At 37.3% G+C, this 14,044-nt stretch overlaps 15 non-coding genes across 15 annotated transcripts; 8 read left to right on the top strand and 7 right to left on the bottom strand.

The window, feature by feature from the left end:
- Window positions 1–1,068: 1,068 nt before the first annotated feature.
- TRNAQ-CUG lies at window positions 1,069–1,140 on the top strand. The gene has a single exon. It is a non-coding gene; the product is annotated as a tRNA-Gln (tRNA).
- Window positions 1,141–1,760: 620 nt separating this feature from the next.
- TRNAS-CGA lies at window positions 1,761–1,842 on the bottom strand. The gene has a single exon. It is a non-coding gene; the product is annotated as a tRNA-Ser (tRNA).
- Window positions 1,843–2,867: 1,025 nt separating this feature from the next.
- On the top strand, window positions 2,868–2,939 carry TRNAQ-CUG. Its single transcript has one exon. It is a non-coding gene; the product is annotated as a tRNA-Gln (tRNA).
- Window positions 2,940–3,559: 620 nt separating this feature from the next.
- Window positions 3,560–3,641, bottom strand: TRNAS-CGA. The gene has a single exon. It is a non-coding gene; the product is annotated as a tRNA-Ser (tRNA).
- Window positions 3,642–4,665: 1,024 nt separating this feature from the next.
- TRNAQ-CUG lies at window positions 4,666–4,737 on the top strand. The gene has a single exon. It is a non-coding gene; the product is annotated as a tRNA-Gln (tRNA).
- Window positions 4,738–5,357: 620 nt separating this feature from the next.
- On the bottom strand, window positions 5,358–5,439 carry TRNAS-CGA. The gene has a single exon. It is a non-coding gene; the product is annotated as a tRNA-Ser (tRNA).
- Window positions 5,440–6,465: 1,026 nt separating this feature from the next.
- Window positions 6,466–6,537, top strand: TRNAQ-CUG. Its single transcript has one exon. It is a non-coding gene; the product is annotated as a tRNA-Gln (tRNA).
- A 620-nt stretch (window positions 6,538–7,157) lies between these two features.
- Window positions 7,158–7,238, bottom strand: TRNAS-CGA. Its single transcript has one exon. It is a non-coding gene; the product is annotated as a tRNA-Ser (tRNA).
- Window positions 7,239–8,262: 1,024 nt separating this feature from the next.
- TRNAQ-CUG lies at window positions 8,263–8,334 on the top strand. The gene has a single exon. It is a non-coding gene; the product is annotated as a tRNA-Gln (tRNA).
- A 620-nt stretch (window positions 8,335–8,954) lies between these two features.
- Window positions 8,955–9,036, bottom strand: TRNAS-CGA. Its single transcript has one exon. It is a non-coding gene; the product is annotated as a tRNA-Ser (tRNA).
- A 1,025-nt stretch (window positions 9,037–10,061) lies between these two features.
- TRNAQ-CUG lies at window positions 10,062–10,133 on the top strand. Its single transcript has one exon. It is a non-coding gene; the product is annotated as a tRNA-Gln (tRNA).
- A 620-nt stretch (window positions 10,134–10,753) lies between these two features.
- On the bottom strand, window positions 10,754–10,835 carry TRNAS-CGA. The gene has a single exon. It is a non-coding gene; the product is annotated as a tRNA-Ser (tRNA).
- A 1,033-nt stretch (window positions 10,836–11,868) lies between these two features.
- Window positions 11,869–11,940, top strand: TRNAQ-CUG. The gene has a single exon. It is a non-coding gene; the product is annotated as a tRNA-Gln (tRNA).
- A 620-nt stretch (window positions 11,941–12,560) lies between these two features.
- On the bottom strand, window positions 12,561–12,642 carry TRNAS-CGA. Its single transcript has one exon. It is a non-coding gene; the product is annotated as a tRNA-Ser (tRNA).
- Window positions 12,643–13,667: 1,025 nt separating this feature from the next.
- TRNAQ-CUG lies at window positions 13,668–13,739 on the top strand. The gene has a single exon. It is a non-coding gene; the product is annotated as a tRNA-Gln (tRNA).
- The last annotated feature ends 305 nt before the right edge of the window (window positions 13,740–14,044 follow it).

The raw sequence follows: 14,044 nt of genomic DNA, 5'->3' as shown, positions 1-14,044 counted from the left end.
GGATTTCGAGTCCATTGCCTTAACCACTCGGCCACGATTACATCACCTGCGGCTAATTTCCATAGAAGACAGACATATTTCCCTAGAAGTAAATCTTAATGGCGTTAGTACAGAGTTTTTCAGATCCTGGAATCTTCAGACTGCAAGTATCATGTGTTGCCACACAGTAAACCAAAGCAGTTAAACATACCTTGGTACATGAACAGAAAAATGAATAGTCCAAACCTTGTGTTGAGTATGTACCAGGATGAAATAAAATTTTGAGAAGAGAGGCGACACTTCCCACAAAAATCCAGATTCTAAGATGCAACTGCAAAAGTGACCACATTACTACTGAAATGCAGAAAAAAATGTTCCATGGCATATTGTTCTTTCCACTTTCTTTCAGAGTAAGTCTGTCATGAATCCAGAACTTAAACAGCAATGTTTTATATCAGAAGCCTTTAGGGGCTTTGCATGGAGAATAGCCTCAATATTGAATAATGTTGCATGTTCCAGTCAGACCCTCTACGTAGGAGGTTTACATTATGAGAATCAGCACATGAAGCTTTTCCTACTTTTTCCCCATATATAAAAGGATCTGGCAGTTATAGGGAAACCTCATTAACGAAGTTCAAAAAACAAATGTGAACATATATAGACACAAAACATGAGCTGATCAACCTATGAATGCTATGAACTGATATACTTCTGTTACCTTGACAATGCGATATGCAGGAGAATCTGTGTGAGGGGTTTTCTTACCTTTCTTTAGAAGATGCCAGCAATTCTCCCAGGTCAACTTGCTTCTCTAAAAGACTGAAACAGCTGACAATTGCCTAACAAAATACTTAAGTGACAATGCTATAGCATCATCGGTTTCTTTTCTGATTTTTCTGTGTCTGTGTGAGAGCGTGTGTACTTGGCCAAAAATTTCTGCATATGCTTTTATCCTGATTGTGCTTCTGGAGGGTAAGAATATTGGCTGAAATATCAGGAATAGTATAACGCCCTCTCTTAAGGGGCAAGAAAGGGACTCTTTTTTTTTTTTTTTTTTTTTTAGTCATTCTTAGACTCAAAAGGCATGCAGGTTCCATGGTGTAATGGTTAGCACTCTGGACTCTGAATCCAGCGATCTGAGTTCAAATCTCAGTGAAACCTGTTAAGAGCTTATGTTTTGTAAATTCTTTGGCATTATTTAGGTATCAAGGTAGATTGGACACAGTTTTATTGAAATCATAGCTGTTCATCATCCTTTGAAGAATGGATATCAAAAAGTGAAAAAATGCTTAATCCTCATGTAAATATTAAAATGTATTTAGGACAAAGTCGAAAAAGAGGGAGAAAGATTTTTAAGAAATCATACCGAAGATGGAAAAAGAGAAGGGAATCAGAATAGCAAAAGTCTTCAATTGATGCCATAATGATCACCATGTTGGCTTCCTTCTGAAAAAAAAAAGACTTTTATGCACGCGATGGATCTGATATATCTTATCGCAATGTCCCTCAATACCCTAACATTTGTATACCTCTCTAAATTCTAGACTGTCAGCATCCAGGTTGTATAGTGAGACCATTGCCAGAAGAGGAAAATACAAAGAGAGTAAGCTAGTTTTAATAATTCAAAACAAATGAAATAGATAAGCCAAGATCCAATTGAAAAGTAGAAATGACTGATTCCTGGAAGGCACTAGATCAGATACACTGGCTGCAACAATACAAGGTGTCCGCTTTAAAGACATATGTCTTGGAGTGCAGGAAAGATTTTAAAATAGCACCAGCGTAATCGACAGGATTCGAACCTGTGCGGGGAAACCCCAATGGATTTCGAGTCCATCGCCTTAACCACTCGGCCACGATTACATCACCTGTGGCTAATTTCCATAGAAGACAGACATATTTCCCTAGAAGTAAATCTTAATGGCGTTAGTACAGAGTTTTTCAGATCCTGGAATCTTCAGACTGCAAGTATCATGTGTTGCCACACAGTAAACCAAAGCAGTTAAACATACCTTGGTACATGAACAGAAAAATGAATAGTCCAAACCTTGTGTTGAGTATGTACCAGGATGAAATAAAATTTTGAGAAGAGAGGCGACACTTCCCACAAAAATCCAGATTCTAAGATGCAACTGCAAAAGTGACCACATTACTACTGAAATGCAGAAAAAATGTTCCATGGCATATTGTTCTTTCCACTTTCTTTCAGAGTAAGTCTGTCATGAATCCAGAACTTAAACAGCAATGTTTTATATCAGAAGCCTTTAGGGGCTTTGCATGGAGAATAGCCTCAATATTGAATAATGTTGCATGTTCCAGTCAGACCCTCTACGTAGGAGGTTTACATTATGAGAATCAGCACATGAAGCTTTTCCTACTTTTTCCCCATATATAAAAGGATCTGGCAGTTATAGGGAAACCTCATTAACGAAGTTCAAAAAACAAATGTGAACATATATAGACACAAAACATGAGCTGATCAACCTATGAATGCTATGAACTGATATACTTCTGTTACCTTGACAATGCGATATGCAGGAGAATCTGTGTGAGGGGTTTTCTTACCTTTCTTTAGAAGATGCCAGCAATTCTCCCAGGTCAACTTGCTTCTCTAAAAGACTGAAACAGCTGACAATTGCCTAACAAAATACTTAAGTGACAATGCTATAGCATCATCGGTTTCTTTTCTGATTTTTCTGTGTCTGTGTGAGAGCGTGTGTACTTGGCCAAAAATTTCTGCATATGCTTTTATCCTGATTGTGCTTCTGGAGGGTAAGAATATTGGCTGAAATATCAGGAATAGTATAACGCCCTCTCTTAAGGGGCAAGAAAGGGACTCTTTTTTTTTTTTTTTTTTTTTAGTCATTCTTAGACTCAAAAGGCATGCTGGTTCCATGGTGTAATGGTTAGCACTCTGGACTCTGAATCCAGCGATCTGAGTTCAAATCTCAGTGGAACCTGTTAAGAGCTTATGTTTTGTAAATTCTTTGGCATTATTTAGGTATCAAGGTAGATTGGACACAGTTTTATTGACATCATAGCTGTTCATCATCCTTTGAAGAATGGATAACAAAAAGTGAAAAAATGCTTAATCCTCATGTAAATATTAAAATGTATTTAGGACAAAGTCGAAAAAGAGGGAGAAAGATTTTTAAGAAATCATACCGAAGATGGAAAAAGAGAAGGGAATCAGAATAGCAAAAGTCTTCAATTGATGCCATAATGATCACCATGTTGGCTTCCTTCTGAAAAAAAAAAGACTTTTATGCACGCGATGGATCTGATATATCTTATCGCAATGTCCCTCAATACCCTAACATTTGTATACCTCTCTAAATTCTAGACTGTCAGCATCCAGGTTGTATAGTGAGACCATTGCCAGAAGAGGAAAATACAAAGAGAGTAAGCTAGTTTTAATAATTCAAAACAAATGAAATAGATAAGCCAAGATCCAATTGAAAAGTAGAAATGACTGATTCCTGGAAGGCACTAGATCAGATACACTGGCTGCAACAATACAAGGTGTCCGCTTTAAAGACATATGTCTTGGAGTGCAGGAAAGATTTTAAAATAGCACCAGCGTAATCGACAGGATTCGAACCTGTGCGGGGAAACCCCAATGGATTTCGAGTCCATCGCCTTAACCACTCGGCCACGATTACATCACCTGTGGCTAATTTCCATAGAAGACAGACATATTTCCCTAGAAGTAAATCTTAATGGCGTTAGTACAGAGTTTTTCAGATCCTGGAATCTTCAGACTGCAAGTATCATGTGTTGCCACACAGTAAACCAAAGCAGTTAAACATACCTTGGTACATGAACAGAAAAATGAATAGTCCAAACCTTGTGTTGAGTATGTACCAGGATGAAATAAAATTTTGAGAAGAGAGGCGACACTTCCCACAAAAATCCAGATTCTAAGATGCAACTGCAAAAGTGACCACATTACTACTGAAATGCAGAAAAAAATGTTCCATGGCATATTGTTCTTTCCACTTTCTTTCAGAGTAAGTCTGTCATGAATCCAGAACTTAAACAGCAATGTTTTATATCAGAAGCCTTTAGGGGCTTTGCATGGAGAATAGCCTCAATATTGAATAATGTTGCATGTTCCAGTCAGACCCTCTACGTAGGAGGTTTACATTATGAGAATCAGCACATGAAGCTTTTCCTACTTTTTCCCCATATATAAAAGGATCTGGCAGTTATAGGAAACCTCATTAACGAAGTTCAAAAAACAAATGTGAACATATATAGACACAAAACATGAGCTGATCAACCTATGAATGCTATGAACTGATATACTTCTGTTACCTTGACAATGCGATATGCAGGAGAATCTGTGTGAGGGTTTTCTTACCTTTCTTTAGAAGATGCCAGCAATTCTCCCAGGTCAACTTGCTTCTCTAAAAGACTGAAACAGCTGACAATTGCCTAACAAAATACTTAAGTGACAATGCTATAGCATCATCGGTTTCTTTTCTGATTTTTCTGTGTCTGTGTGAGAGCGTGTGTACTTGGCCAAAAATTTCTGCATATGCTTTTATCCTGATTGTGCTTCTGGAGGGTAAGAATATTGGCTGAAATATCAGGAATAGTATAACGCCCTCTCTTAAGGGGCAAGAAAGGGACTCTTTTTTTTTTTTTTTTTTTTTAGTCATTCTTAGACTCAAAAGGCATGCTGGTTCCATGGTGTAATGGTTAGCACTCTGGACTCTGAATCCAGCGATCTGAGTTCAAATCTCAGTGGAACCTGTTAAGAGCTTATGTTTTGTAAATTCTTTGGCATTATTTAGGTATCAAGGTAGATTGGACACAGTTTTATTGACATCATAGCTGTTCATCATCCTTTGAAGAATGGATAACAAAAAGTGAAAAAATGCTTAATCCTCATGTAAATATTAAAATGTATTTAGGACAAAGTCGAAAAAGAGGGAGAAAGATTTTTAAGAAATCATACCGAAGATGGAAAAAGAGAAGGGAATCAGAATAGCAAAAGTCTTCAATTGATGCCATAATGATCACCATGTTGGCTTCCTTCTGAAAAAAAAAAGACTTTTATGCACGCGATGGATCTGATATATCTTATCGCAATGTCCCTCAATACCCTAACATTTGTATACCTCTCTAAATTCTAGACTGTCAGCATCCAGGTTGTATAGTGAGACCATTGCCAGAAGAGGAAAATACAAAGAGAGTAAGCTAGTTTTAATAATTCAAAACAAATGAAATAGATAAGCCAAGATCCAATTGAAAAGTAGAAATGACTGATTCCTGGAAGGCACTAGATCAGATACACTGGCTGCAACAATACAAGGTGTCCGCTTTAAAGACATATGTCTTGGAGTGCAGGAAAGATTTTAAAATAGCACCAGCGTAATCGACAGGATTCGAACCTGTGCGGGGAAACCCCAATGGATTTCGAGTCCATCGCCTTAACCACTCGGCCACGATTACATCACCTGTGGCTAATTTCCATAGAAGACAGACATATTTCCCTAGAAGTAAATCTTAATGGCGTTAGTACAGAGTTTTTCAGATCCTGGAATCTTCAGACTGCAAGTATCATGTGTTGCCACACAGTAAACCAAAGCAGTTAAACATACCTTGGTACATGAACAGAAAAATGAATAGTCCAAACCTTGTGTTGAGTATGTACCAGGATGAAATAAAATTTTGAGAAGAGAGGCGACACTTCCCACAAAAATCCAGATTCTAAGATGCAACTGCAAAAGTGACCACATTACTACTGAAATGCAGAAAAAATGTTCCATGGCATATTGTTCTTTCCACTTTCTTTCAGAGTAAGTCTGTCATGAATCCAGAACTTAAACAGCAATGTTTTATATCAGAAGCCTTTAGGGGCTTTGCATGGAGAATAGCCTCAATATTGAATAATGTTGCATGTTCCAGTCAGACCCTCTACGTAGGAGGTTTACATTATGAGAATCAGCACATGAAGCTTTTCCTACTTTTTCCCCATATATAAAAGGATCTGGCAGTTATAGGGAAACCTCATTAACGAAGTTCAAAAAACAAATGTGAACATATATAGACACAAAACATGAGCTGATCAACCTATGAATGCTATGAACTGATATACTTCTGTTACCTTGACAATGCGATATGCAGGAGAATCTGTGTGAGGGGTTTTCTTACCTTTCTTTAGAAGATGCCAGCAATTCTCCCAGGTCAACTTGCTTCTCTAAAAGACTGAAACAGCTGACAATTGCCTAACAAAATACTTAAGTGACAATGCTATAGCATCATCGGTTTCTTTTCTGATTTTTCTGTGTCTGTGTGAGAGCGTGTGTACTTGGCCAAAAATTTCTGCATATGCTTTTATCCTGATTGTGCTTCTGGAGGGTAAGAATATTGGCTGAAATATCAGGAATAGTATAACGCCCTCTCTTAAGGGGCAAGAAAGGGACTCTTTTTTTTTTTTTTTTTTTTTTAGTCATTCTTAGACTCAAAAGGCATGCAGGTTCCATGGTGTAATGGTTAGCACTCTGGACTCTGAATCCAGCGATCTGAGTTCAAATCTCAGTGAAACCTGTTAAGAGCTTATGTTTTGTAAATTCTTTGGCATTATTTAGGTATCAAGGTAGATTGGACACAGTTTTATTGAAATCATAGCTGTTCATCATCCTTTGAAGAATGGATATCAAAAAGTGAAAAAATGCTTAATCCTCATGTAAATATTAAAATGTATTTAGGACAAAGTCGAAAAAGAGGGAGAAAGATTTTTAAGAAATCATACCGAAGATGGAAAAAGAGAAGGGAATCAGAATAGCAAAAGTCTTCAATTGATGCCATAATGATCACCATGTTGGCTTCCTTCTGAAAAAAAAAAGACTTTTATGCACGCGATGGATCTGATATATCTTATCGCAATGTCCCTCAATACCCTAACATTTGTATACCTCTCTAAATTCTAGACTGTCAGCATCCAGGTTGTATAGTGAGACCATTGCCAGAAGAGGAAAATACAAAGAGAGTAAGCTAGTTTTAATAATTCAAAACAAATGAAATAGATAAGCCAAGATCCAATTGAAAAGTAGAAATGACTGATTCCTGGAAGGCACTAGATCAGATACACTGGCTGCAACAATACAAGGTGTCCGCTTTAAAGACATATGTCTTGGAGTGCAGGAAAGATTTTAAAATAGCACCAGCGTAATCGACAGGATTCGAACCTGTGCGGGGAAACCCCAATGGATTTCGAGTCCATCGCCTTAACCACTCGCCACGATTACATCACCTGTGGCTAATTTCCATAGAAGACAGACATATTTCCCTAGAAGTAAATCTTAATGGCGTTAGTACAGAGTTTTTCAGATCCTGGAATCTTCAGACTGCAAGTATCATGTGTTGCCACACAGTAAACCAAAGCAGTTAAACATACCTTGGTACATGAACAGAAAAATGAATAGTCCAAACCTTGTGTTGAGTATGTACCAGGATGAAATAAAATTTTGAGAAGAGAGGCGACACTTCCCACAAAAATCCAGATTCTAAGATGCAACTGCAAAAGTGACCACATTACTACTGAAATGCAGAAAAAAATGTTCCATGGCATATTGTTCTTTCCACTTTCTTTCAGAGTAAGTCTGTCATGAATCCAGAACTTAAACAGCAATGTTTTATATCAGAAGCCTTTAGGGGCTTTGCATGGAGAATAGCCTCAATATTGAATAATGTTGCATGTTCCAGTCAGACCCTCTACGTAGGAGGTTTACATTATGAGAATCAGCACATGAAGCTTTTCCTACTTTTTCCCCATATATAAAAGGATCTGGCAGTTATAGGAAACCTCATTAACGAAGTTCAAAAAACAAATGTGAACATATATAGACACAAAACATGAGCTGATCAACCTATGAATGCTATGAACTGATATACTTCTGTTACCTTGACAATGCGATATGCAGGAGAATCTGTGTGAGGGTTTTCTTACCTTTCTTTAGAAGATGCCAGCAATTCTCCCAGGTCAACTTGCTTCTCTAAAAGACTGAAACAGCTGACAATTGCCTAACAAAATACTTAAGTGACAATGCTATAGCATCATCGGTTTCTTTTCTGATTTTTCTGTGTCTGTGTGAGAGCGTGTGTACTTGGCCAAAAATTTCTGCATATGCTTTTATCCTGATTGTGCTTCTGGAGGGTAAGAATATTGGCTGAAATATCAGGAATAGTATAACGCCCTCTCTTAAGGGGCAAGAAAGGGACTCTTTTTTTTTTTTTTTTTTTTTAGTCATTCTTAGACTCAAAAGGCATGCTGGTTCCATGGTGTAATGGTTAGCACTCTGGACTCTGAATCCAGCGATCTGAGTTCAAATCTCAGTGGAACCTGTTAAGAGCTTATGTTTTGTAAATTCTTTGGCATTATTTAGGTATCAAGGTAGATTGGACACAGTTTTATTGACATCATAGCTGTTCATCATCCTTTGAAGAATGGATAACAAAAAGTGAAAAAATGCTTAATCCTCATGTAAATATTAAAATGTATTTAGGACAAAGTCGAAAAAGAGGGAGAAAGATTTTTAAGAAATCATACCGAAGATGGAAAAAGAGAAGGGAATCAGAATAGCAAAAGTCTTCAATTGATGCCATAATGATCACCATGTTGGCTTCCTTCTGAAAAAAAAAAGACTTTTATGCACGCGATGGATCTGATATATCTTATCGCAATGTCCCTCAATACCCTAACATTTGTATACCTCTCTAAATTCTAGACTGTCAGCATCCAGGTTGTATAGTGAGACCATTGCCAGAAGAGGAAAATACAAAGAGAGTAAGCTAGTTTTAATAATTCAAAACAAATGAAATAGATAAGCCAAGATCCAATTGAAAAGTAGAAATGACTGATTCCTGGAAGGCACTAGATCAGATACACTGGCTGCAACAATACAAGGTGTCCGCTTTAAAGACATATGTCTTGGAGTGCAGGAAAGATTTTAAAATAGCACCAGCGTAATCGACAGGATTCGAACCTGTGCGGGGAAACCCCAATGGATTTCGAGTCCATCGCCTTAACCACTCGGCCACGATTACATCACCTGTGGCTAATTTCCATAGAAGACAGACATATTTCCCTAGAAGTAAATCTTAATGGCGTTAGTACAGAGTTTTTCAGATCCTGGAATCTTCAGACTGCAAGTATCATGTGTTGCCACACAGTAAACCAAAGCAGTTAAACATACCTTGGTACATGAACAGAAAAATGAATAGTCCAAACCTTGTGTTGAGTATGTACCAGGATGAAATAAAATTTTGAGAAGAGAGGCGACACTTCCCACAAAAATCCAGATTCTAAGATGCAACTGCAAAAGTGACCACATTACTACTGAAATGCAGAAAAAAATGTTCCATGGCATATTGTTCTTTCCACTTTCTTTCAGAGTAAGTCTGTCATGAATCCAGAACTTAAACAGCAATGTTTTATATCAGAAGCCTTTAGGGGCTTTGCATGGAGAATAGCCTCAATATTGAATAATGTTGCATGTTCCAGTCAGACCCTCTACGTAGGAGGTTTACATTATGAGAATCAGCACATGAAGCTTTTCCTACTTTTTCCCCATATATAAAAGGATCTGGCAGTTATAGGAAACCTCATTAACGAAGTTCAAAAAACAAATGTGAACATATATAGACACAAAACATGAGCTGATCAACCTATGAATGCTATGAACTGATATACTTCTGTTACCTTGACAATGCGATATGCAGGAGAATCTGTGTGAGGGTTTTCTTACCTTTCTTTAGAAGATGCCAGCAATTCTCCCAGGTCAACTTGCTTCTCTAAAAGACTGAAACAGCTGACAATTGCCTAACAAAATACTTAAGTGACAATGCTATAGCATCATCGGTTTCTTTTCTGATTTTTCTGTGTCTGTGTGAGAGCGTGTGTACTTGGCCAAAAATTTCTGCATATGCTTTTATCCTGATTGTGCTTCTGGAGGTTAAGAATATTGGCTGAAATATCAGGAATAGTATAACGCCCTCTCTTAAGGGGCAAGAAAGGGACTCTTTTTTTTTTTTTTTTTTTTTTAGTCATTCTTAGACTCAAAAGGCATGCTGGTTCCATGGTGTAATGGTTAGCACTCTGGACTCTGAATCCAGCGATCTGAGTTCAAATCTCAGTGGAACCTGTTAAGAGCTTATGTTTTGTAAATTCTTTGGCATTATTTAGGTATCAAGGTAGATTGGACACAGTTTTATTGACATCATAGCTGTTCATCATCCTTTGAAGAATGGATAACAAAAAGTGAAAAAATGCTTAATCCTCATGTAAATATTAAAATGTATTTAGGACAAAGTCGAAAAAGAGGGAGAAAGATTTTTAAGAAATCATACCGAAGATGGAAAAAGAGAAGGGAATCAGAATAGCAAAAGTCTTCAATTGATGCCATAATGATCACCATGTTGGCTTCCTTCTGAAAAAAAAAAGACTTTTATGCACGCGATGGATCTGATATATCTTATCGCAATGTCCCTCAATACCCTAACATTTGTATACCTCTCTAAATTCTAGACTGTCAGCATCCAGGTTGTATAGTGAGACCATTGCCAGAAGAGGAAAATACAAAGAGAGTAAGCTAGTTTTAATAATTCAAAACAAATGAAATAGATAAGCCAAGATCCAATTGAAAAGTAGAAATGACTGATTCCTGGAAGGCACTAGATCAGATACACTGGCTGCAACAATACAAGGTGTCCGCTTTAAAGACATATGTCTTGGAGTGCAGGAAAGATTTTAAAATAGCACCAGCGTAATCGACAGGATTCGAACCTGTGCGGGGAAACCCCAATGGATTTCGAGTCCATCGCCTTAACCACTCGGCCACGATTACATCACCTGTGGCTAATTTCCATAGAAGACAGACATATTTCCCTAGAAGTAAATCTTAATGGCGTTAGTACAGAGTTTTTCAGATCCTGGAATCTTCAGACTGCAAGTATCATGTGTTGCCACACAGTAAACCAAAGCAGTTAAACATACCTTGGTACATGAACAGAAAAATGAATAGTCCAAACCTTGTGTTGAGTATGTACCAGGATGAAATAAAATTTTGAGAAGAGAGGCGACACTTCCCACAAAAATCCAGATTCTAAGATGCAACTGCAAAAGTGACCACATTACTACTGAAATGCAGAAAAAATGTTCCATGGCATATTGTTCTTTCCACTTTCTTTCAGAGTAAGTCTGTCATGAATCCAGAACTTAAACAGCAATGTTTTATATCAGAAGCCTTTAGGGGCTTTGCATGGAGAATAGCCTCAATATTGAATAATGTTGCATGTTCCAGTCAGACCCTCTACGTAGGAGGTTTACATTATGAGAATCAGCACATGAAGCTTTTCCTACTTTTTCCCCATATATAAAAGGATCTGGCAGTTATAGGGAAACCTCATTAACGAAGTTCAAAAAACAAATGTGAACATATATAGACACAAAACATGAGCTGATCAACCTATGAATGCTATGAACTGATATACTTCTGTTACCTTGACAATGCGATATGCAGGAGAATCTGTGTGAGGGGTTTTCTTACCTTTCTTTAGAAGATGCCAGCAATTCTCCCAGGTCAACTTGCTTCTCTAAAAGACTGAAACAGCTGACAATTGCCTAACAAAATACTTAAGTGACAATGCTATAGCATCATCGGTTTCTTTTCTGATTTTTCTGTGTCTGTGTGAGAGCGTGTGTACTTGGCCAAAAATTTCTGCATATGCTTTTATCCTGATTGTGCTTCTGGAGGTTAAGAATATTGGCTGAAATATCAGGAATAGTATAACGCCCTCTCTTAAGGGGCAAGAAAGGGACTCTTTTTTTTTTTTTTTTTTTTTTTTTTTTTAGTCATTCTTAGACTCAAAAGGCATGCTGGTTCCATGGTGTAATGGTTAGCACTCTGGACTCTGAATCCAGCGATCTGAGTTCAAATCTCAGTGGAACCTGTTAAGAGCTTATGTTTTGTAAATTCTTTGGCATTATTTAGGTATCAAGGTAGATTGGACACAGTTTTATTGACATCATAGCTGTTCATCATCCTTTGAAGAATGGATAACAAAAAGTGAAAAAATGCTTAATCCTCATGTAAATATTAAAATGTATTTAGGACAAAGTCGAAAAAGAGGGAGAAAGATTTTTAAGAAATCATACCGAAGATGGAAAAAGAGAAGGGAATCAGAATAGCAAAAGTCTTCAATTGATGCCATAATGATCACCATGTTGGCTTCCTTCTGAAAAAAAAAAGACTTTTATGCACGCGATGGATCTGATATATCTTATCGCAATGTCCCTCAATACCCTAACATTTGTATACCTCTCTAAATTCTAGACTGTCAGCATCCAGGTTGTATAGTGAGACCATTGCCAGAAGAGGAAAATACAAAGAGAGTAAGCTAGTTTTAATAATTCAAAACAAATGAAATAGATAAGCCAAGATCCAATTGAAAAGTAGAAATGACTGATTCCTGGAAGGCACTAGATCAGATACACTGGCTGCAACAATACAAGGTGTCCGCTTTAAAGACATATGTCTTGGAGTGCAGGAAAGATTTTAAAATAGCACCAGCGTAATCGACAGGATTCGAACCTGTGCGGGGAAACCCCAATGGATTTCGAGTCCATCGCCTTAACCACTCGGCCACGATTACATCACCTGTGGCTAATTTCCATAGAAGACAGACATATTTCCCTAGAAGTAAATCTTAATGGCGTTAGTACAGAGTTTTTCAGATCCTGGAATCTTCAGACTGCAAGTATCATGTGTTGCCACACAGTAAACCAAAGCAGTTAAACATACCTTGGTACATGAACAGAAAAATGAATAGTCCAAACCTTGTGTTGAGTATGTACCAGGATGAAATAAAATTTTGAGAAGAGAGGCGACACTTCCCACAAAAATCCAGATTCTAAGATGCAACTGCAAAAGTGACCACATTACTACTGAAATGCAGAAAAAAATGTTCCATGGCATATTGTTCTTTCCACTTTCTTTCAGAGTAAGTCTGTCATGAATCCAGAACTTAAACAGCAATGTTTTATATCAGAAGCCTTTAGGGGCTTTGCATGGAGAATAGCCTCAATATTGAATAATGTTGCATGTTCCAGTCAGACCCTCTACGTAGGAGGTTTACATTATGAGAATCAGCACATGAAGCTTTTCCTACTTTTTCCCCATATATAAAAGGATCTGGCAGTTATAGGAAACCTCATTAACGAAGTTCAAAAAACAAATGTGAACATATATAGACACAAAACATGAGCTGATCAACCTATGAATGCTATGAACTGATATACTTCTGTTACCTTGACAATGCGATATGCAGGAGAATCTGTGTGAGGGTTTTCTTACCTTTCTTTAGAAGATGCCAGCAATTCTCCCAGGTCAACTTGCTTCTCTAAAAGACTGAAACAGCTGACAATTGCCTAACAAAATACTTAAGTGACAATGCTATAGCATCATCGGTTTCTTTTCTGATTTTTCTGTGTCTGTGTGAGAGCGTGTGTACTTGGCCAAAAATTTCTGCATATGCTTTTATCCTGATTGTGCTTCTGGAGGGTAAGAATATTGGCTGAAATATCAGGAATAGTATAACGCCCTCTCTTAAGGGGCAAGAAAGGGACTCTTTTTTTTTTTTTTTTTTTTTTAGTCATTCTTAGACTCAAAAGGCATGCAGGTTCCATGGTGTAATGGTTAGCACTCTGGACTCTGAATCCAGCGATCTGAGTTCAAATCTCAGTGAAACCTGTTAAGAGCTTATGTTTTGTAAATTCTTTGGCATTATTTAGGTATCAAGGTAGATTGGACACAGTTTTATTGAAATCATAGCTGTTCATCATCCTTTGAAGAATGGATATCAAAAAGTGAAAAAATGCTTAATCCTCATGTAAATATTAAAATGTATTTAGGACAAAGTCGAAAAAGAGGGAGAAAGGTTTTTAAGAAATCATACCGAAGATGGAAAAAAGAGAAGGGAATCAGAATAGCAAAAGTCTTCAATTGATGCCATAATGATCACCATGTTGGCTTCCTTCTGAAAAAAAAAAGACTTT

Source organism: Protopterus annectens, unplaced genomic scaffold (genome assembly GCF_019279795.1).
Source record: "Protopterus annectens isolate FY-2018-M unplaced genomic scaffold, PAN1.0 ctg69320_obj.part0, whole genome shotgun sequence".
NCBI lineage: Eukaryota > Metazoa > Chordata > Ceratodontiformes > Protopteridae > Protopterus > Protopterus annectens.
The sequence above is the reverse complement of the archived record's forward strand: the minus strand, read 5'-3'. Positions and strand labels throughout refer to the sequence as shown.